Consider the following 6,876-nt stretch of genomic DNA (forward strand, 5'->3'; position numbering starts at 1 on the left):
AAGAAAGCAATAGGTTTCCACTTCCCATAACTGTGAATTCATTATCTTAATTTTGACTATTGCAAGCTTATGGTGTAGACTATGTCATTTCAAAAAGCTTCCTTTGTGTGAGAATTACTCGATTTTAAGGTTGTGGTTGGTTCTTATATTTATGGAAGTACCATATATTTTCAGGTTAAAGGAGAAGCAAACATCTCATACATCTGCTCGTGGTTTTATCGGGCTCCTGAACTCATATTTGGTGCAACAGAGTATACTACTTCAATTGATATCTGGTCAGCTGGCTGTGTCCTTGCTGAGCTTCTTCTTGGCCAGGTTTGTGGTGATCTAGAATTCTATAGCTTACGTACTGTCCATGAAATCTCTGCGGACTTTTTTGGTGCACTTTCCAGTTTCTAATCAATTTTTGCAATCTTCTTGCAGCCATTGTTCCCTGGAGAAAATGCTGTGGACCAGCTTGTTGAGATAACCAAGGTGTTGTGTGATAAATTCTTGTTTACTGATGCAAATATTGTAGCAGGTTTGCAGTGATCTAGACTTCTATTGCTTACTGATTCTTGTGTCATTTACTTCATCTTATAGGTACTTGGAACACCGACAAGGGAGGAAATTCGCTGTATGAATCCAAACTATACTGATTTTAGGTTTCCACAAATCAAAGCACACCCTTGGCATAAGGTATGCTTTCACTTGACTTTAGTCGTACCTCGTGGAACAACAATTTGTTGTCTTGCTGCTTGCTGTGTGTATCATTCCTGTTGAATTTTGTACTGAGAGTTTATTTTCATTCTTTTCTCTTTTCTTTGTAATTTTATTATCAAATATCTTAATTAATTGCTAAAGTAGTGACTTTATTGTTTGTGGTAAGAATATTGTTCTCAATAGATAAGCATAATTTACCAACATGTCTAGAAATTAGGCTCTGAACTTTTGTAAATCTTGTTGTATAGATTTGGGTGTCGTAAAAATTGAAGTTATGCAGATATGTTTCATTTTTTTCATGGAAGAAAACCTTTTAAGCCAAAAATGTCTTTCTGCTTTGGGATAATCATGTCTGCACCAGTATAGTACTTTCTCTTCACTCATTTCTTTTTGAATTTTTTAAACTTGTTGCCTCCATTTTAATTGTTTGTCTTAGTTTGACTTGACACGACACATAACTTTTAAATCTTGTAGTCACAAACTAAAGATGTGTATAATGCACTTAACATGTCTGACAGAATGTTGGACAAAAGAATTGCTAAATAGAAAAAAGTGATTATTTTTTAAGCAAACTAAAAGAAAATAAGACAAATAAATTGAAAAGGACGTAGAAAATTAGCTAGACTTAGTAACTAGGATAAGCAGGGGATATATTTAAATATATATGTCATGTGTGAATCCTTTGTCATGTTGAGCTTCACTGATCCTTTATGGCTTTTGTATATTTTGATAGTATGAATTGTTTCCTCTATAACACCAACCAAAATAGCTTTATTTATTATTTATCATATAGTCTTTCCATGTCATCATGATGTTTCATCAGATTTTGCTCTATTGACTGTAAATTTCACTTGTAGTAGTAAAGGGTGCCTTCTCTTGTTTTGTCTGCATACTGGTTGGATGGTTGGTATATATTGTTCAGCATACTGGTTGATTTACTATAAGCCACACTATCAAACCATATGTATAAAGCTGCAACACAGAGGTTATTATTTTATTGTGTTCATTGATATGTAGGATATGAAAATAATTTTCCTTCAAGATTTCGTACATATGTTGCACTATGCTAGGTGATCTATAATCTGTATTATTGTGTACAAAGGACTTGTGTTACTTGTGTACAAAGACCCTTCCACATTAACTAAATATTTGAGATTTCATAATTTGAATTAGGCTACTTTGTGCTCTTTTATTCTTGAGGTTTCTCTAATTATATATGTTTAACTAAGTATTCAACTTTGAACCTATATATTTCTCTCTTTTTTCACAGGTACTTTTTGCCAGGATGATAAGCGATAAAAATGTACCACTACATAAATGATACACATTCAATGTAAATAAAGTAGCTAGGAACTTATTTTATGCATTTCGCTCAGAAAATTTGTTTAATGTTGGGACCGTACTTGTACGGGCCATCTCTACCTAGTTTTCCAATAAAGTAAGAGTTATATGATAGCGTTCATGGACGTATACTCCATTAAAGTATTGTATAAGTGCATTTAGGGGTAGAAAATTACTTATAAAATAAGTTTAGGAGGGTAATAGGACCTTAGTATAGTATAAGTGTGTCTCTAGGATTTCGAACATAGATTGAGGGGGTACTTGTGCAATTTCCCTAAAATTATTGATAATTATATTTACATTTAAACTTTGATAATAATATTAAGAGTTCTTTGATTCTTTGTGGTTTTTACTTTGAGAAGTTATCTTTCAACATTTTTTAGTTTCATAGTTAGGGTATAAGGTAATTTTCAAATCATATTTTTATTTATTTTTGTTTTTTATCTATTGTGATTAGTTTCTACATATTAACTGTTGTCTTAAATAATTTTCATATGATATTATTATTTCTTTTTGTTATTTATCTAGTGTGATTAGTTTCTACATATTAATTATTGTTTTAAATTACTAATAAAGGGTTAAGATCTAAATTTATTATTTTAATTCGTCTTCTGAAGTAAAGGCGTCGATTTCTCCACGTAGTCACAGTGGCAGACTCAAAATTTTTGTTTAGGGGGTTCAAAAATTAAAAGTAAAAAACATGTAATAAACCTTTAGAAATGGAACCTTGAAATTTTTTGGGTTTAAAACCCACTTTATTAGGTTTTTAAAGTAAAAAACACTAAAAAATGAAAAAGAGAACTGATTTTTAAAAAAATAACTAAAAAAGAAAAAAATAAAACGGTTTCGTTGGGACGTGATGCACAACTATTTTCGGTGGGGACCAGCCACCACACCATTAGCTTCTCTTTGTTATTAAAGAGGTTCAAAAAACATATATGTGTACAGATGCACAGAAAATTTACTTTATTTATACATTGTAATTTTTTGCCAAAGGGGGTCGGTTAATCCCCGGAGACCACGTGGGTTCGGCTTGCTCGCAGATGTATATGTTATTACTTGAACCTTGTCGAAGCTTAAATAACGTTCTTATAAATTCATAGATTTTCTCATATATTTATTTATAGTTTCCGTATTTTTTTTCATTTTTCTTCCGCACTTCTATGTTTTCAATTTTTATATTTAGGATCTCTTTTACTCATTGTAATGACATTTAATACAATAAAAGAAAGATTACAATTATATATATAACCTTGTTTTTATAATTATATAACCTCGTTCTGATTATCTCATTATTATGTTTTGATTGTATTACTTAATTATAACTACGATGTAAGAGAGATTCTAAATATAGAATATTATTATGAAATGCGGATGAAAAATAGAAAAAGAATCTGAAAGCTGGAAATATAGATATAGAAATTCAAAAAAGCATTTCACGAATTCCCAAGAATGTGATGTTTAAAGCCTTGACAACAAGTAATTTTATGAGTAATTTTAGACAACAAGTAGTATGTTGAAACTACTTGCCTTTTAAAGAATACCAAAAATAAATCAAATAAGAAAATAATCTTATACCATGAATTATGAAATTAAGGATATTGAAAGATAATTAAATTCTCAAAGTATAAGTCATGGGGATCCAAAATGTTCCTTTATTGTTAATCTTGACATTGTTTGATAAGACACATAAATAGAGTATATAGAAATAATTATATATAAAACCCAAAACACTAGAAGAAAAAAATCTTACTAAAACTTACATCACAAATAAAAAGTACGTTTTTCTCATATCGATCTGTCTTGTTATCTTTTGAGTTTTTGACAAATAATTATTTCTTCTAGAAAAAATTCTATCTATTCTATATCTCAGCATATAAAATTTATTGTAAAAAATATAAATAATCAGTAGTCGAACATGTATATATTCATATACATATACCTAATAAGGGATGGACCTACGTGTATTTTAGGGGGTTCACCCGAACCCCCTCGTCGAGAAATTACAATGTGTATTTAAGGTAGACTCATGATTTTAAGCATATAGATAGTAAAATGAACCCCCTTTATAACCAAAAAAGGTATGTGGCTCACTTGCAAGGGGGTTCATTGCTGAACTGTATATTCCGATTTTGATTCTCGTTTAGTGTAACAGGTTTCAATCTTCCTTTTTTTTTTCTTTGATAAGGCTGAGATGGGTTCGCTTTTGGGCTTAGAATACCCAATAAAAGGTCTCATTATTTTTGGATTGTTCACCCCGAAGCTACCTCCGAGACGCGGACACATAACCTAGGATCACAAGTGACCCCTAGCTAACCCTACTAGCATAATCATAAGCATACTAAAGAGTTTATTACAAGATACATAGCAAACTATAAATGTTGGGATATTCCCCAACTAGATCCAGCAAAACTGAAACTAAATACTAAAATACTCATAGGATAAGCATGTCACTATTGTCCTTGGAGAATGAGGACTCACCACTAATGTTGCTGAACTGGAGATCAAGAACCAATCTATGCGTGGTGCCGAGGGCTTGAACATACATCAAGAGAACATGTATCGCTATATATGCATCAATACTTCAAAGGTAGTGAGAGTGAGGGATAAAGTAAAACTGAAATAAACATATAATTGAAAAAATAAACAAACCAATGCAATAATCTAAACTTGATATAGATGTTGACGTACTGAACATGACTAATCTAAATGCAATGACCAAGTTATAACATGTTGAGACTGGATACTTAAATGTGGTCAATGCAATTGGATCTAACTGAGTTGTAGGAGCTACTAATAACCGATAATAAAACCACATGAGCAAATTGTGGAGTTTGATGTATACACCCTATCGAGAGAACCCAATACACATGGCTAAAGGTATAGATGCATGTTGTCGTGATCGATAAAATGATTCCAACGGATGGAACTTAGAGCCTACATGGCTAATAATTCTGCGACTATTTGCGAATGCTAAATCCTAGTCAAACTCGGTATTACATTACTCCTAATATATAAAGTGATTAACTGATTATGTTTGACTTTCTGTAATATATAGGATAGCTCAAACTGACATGCAAACTGAGAATGTGCATAAGTAAATCTGAATGAAAACTGGGGACCCAATGGGTGAAAGGAATGCACTAGTGAAATCCCACCTATATTGTACTCAATTACACAGAGAAATTTTTTAATTCTGAGGCTGAAACTGATGAACATTTACTGTTTTTTTTATCTAGGCTTGGTCGACTCTTTCTCTTCTCTTGCTTCTAATTTTTTATGTTTACTAATGATTTGACTGAGGTAATTCTAGTTATGTTTCAAAGCTAAAACTGATCAAACCATAGAATTTAGGGTTGAAACAACGAGGAATCAAAGCCTGATGAATAAGGAAAAGACCAAAATACCCCTGACTTCAAATAGAAGACTAATAACAATCATCTTAAAAGATTGTGTGGGACCACAGACTGTGAAGTCGGTGGTGATCTTACACATAGATTAAAATGCTGGGGATCTAACCTCGTGGGCACTACCATGGTCTGTGTGAAGTACCACGGACCATGAACTCGTCTGTGGTCTTAACTTAGGCATGTAGTCTAGAGCGTCTAGATTTAGGGGTCTATTGCCTAGGCTCCCACGTACTCACCTACGACTTGTGTGAAGGACAACGGACCGCGAACTTGTCTGTGATATTCACTTGGGCCAGGGGTCTAAGGGACCTGTGAGGGGGCTACAGGTCCAACTCTCAAGGGTAGGTCTACGGATCATGGACCCTTTCGCGGTCCGTGAACCCTTCCGTCGTCCACTACACTAGGTAATTTTCTGCATTTTTTTCTAGGTTTGATTTTGGAGGTGTTACAATATCTTCCCCTTGGGAACATTCATCCTCGAATGAATACTAAACTAGTTGAATTGCAGGAAAAGAGCTTCATATCTTACTACTAAACATTGAAGGCTGAATGTTTGACTGAATTAAGTTCCAAAACATGCAAATACGCTAACAATGCAAAAGGAACATGATATTAAGATCGAATTTATGCATGAATGACTGAAGCGGCTCCCTTTATGTGAGAATACATCGATTTCATGGCTGCTTCTGCTTCTTAAGCAGCTTCCTTTACGGATTGACTCCTCCACCAAACTTTGACTGAAGCAACTTCTTTGTTTCTTATCCTTCTAATCTGATGATCAAGAATCTCAACTGGTAAATCCTCATACTAAAGGCAATCTTTTACAACCACACTCTCTAATGTCACTACAGATGTTGGATCACCCACACACTTGCGAAATACTGGATGTATTGCTACAAAATATGTTGGCAAGTCCAACTCATAAGCCAATTTATTAATCCTTTTCAATATATGCTGTCAACTCCAATCCATAAGCCACTTTAATAATCCTTTTAAGATCTTATAATATCCTACATATCTAGGAGTGAGCTTCCTTTCTTGCCCAACAGCATCACCCCTTACAGGTGACACATTGAAAAAAAACAAATCATTAACTTGGAACTGTAGTTCCTCTATAGTTACATATGTATAGGGTTTTTGGATACTCTGGGCTATCTTAAGTATATGTATAATGAGTTGCACTTTATCCATAGCTTCAGGAACTGGAAATGGCCCTATCAAGTCTGCTTCATCCACTTTGAACCAATCAACATGAGATCTACATTTACGCCTATACAATTCCTCATTAGTAGTCATCTGAATGCTGGAATGGTTACTATTATTGTAGGCGAACTATTTATAAGAGGAAGAAATCATCCCAACTACCCTTGAAGTTGATCACCAAATCTGTCAACATGTCCTTTAAGGTATGAATGGTACACTC

Source organism: Solanum pennellii, chromosome 1 (genome assembly GCF_001406875.1).
Source record: "Solanum pennellii chromosome 1, SPENNV200".
NCBI classification, from domain to species: Eukaryota; Viridiplantae; Streptophyta; class Magnoliopsida; order Solanales; family Solanaceae; genus Solanum; species Solanum pennellii.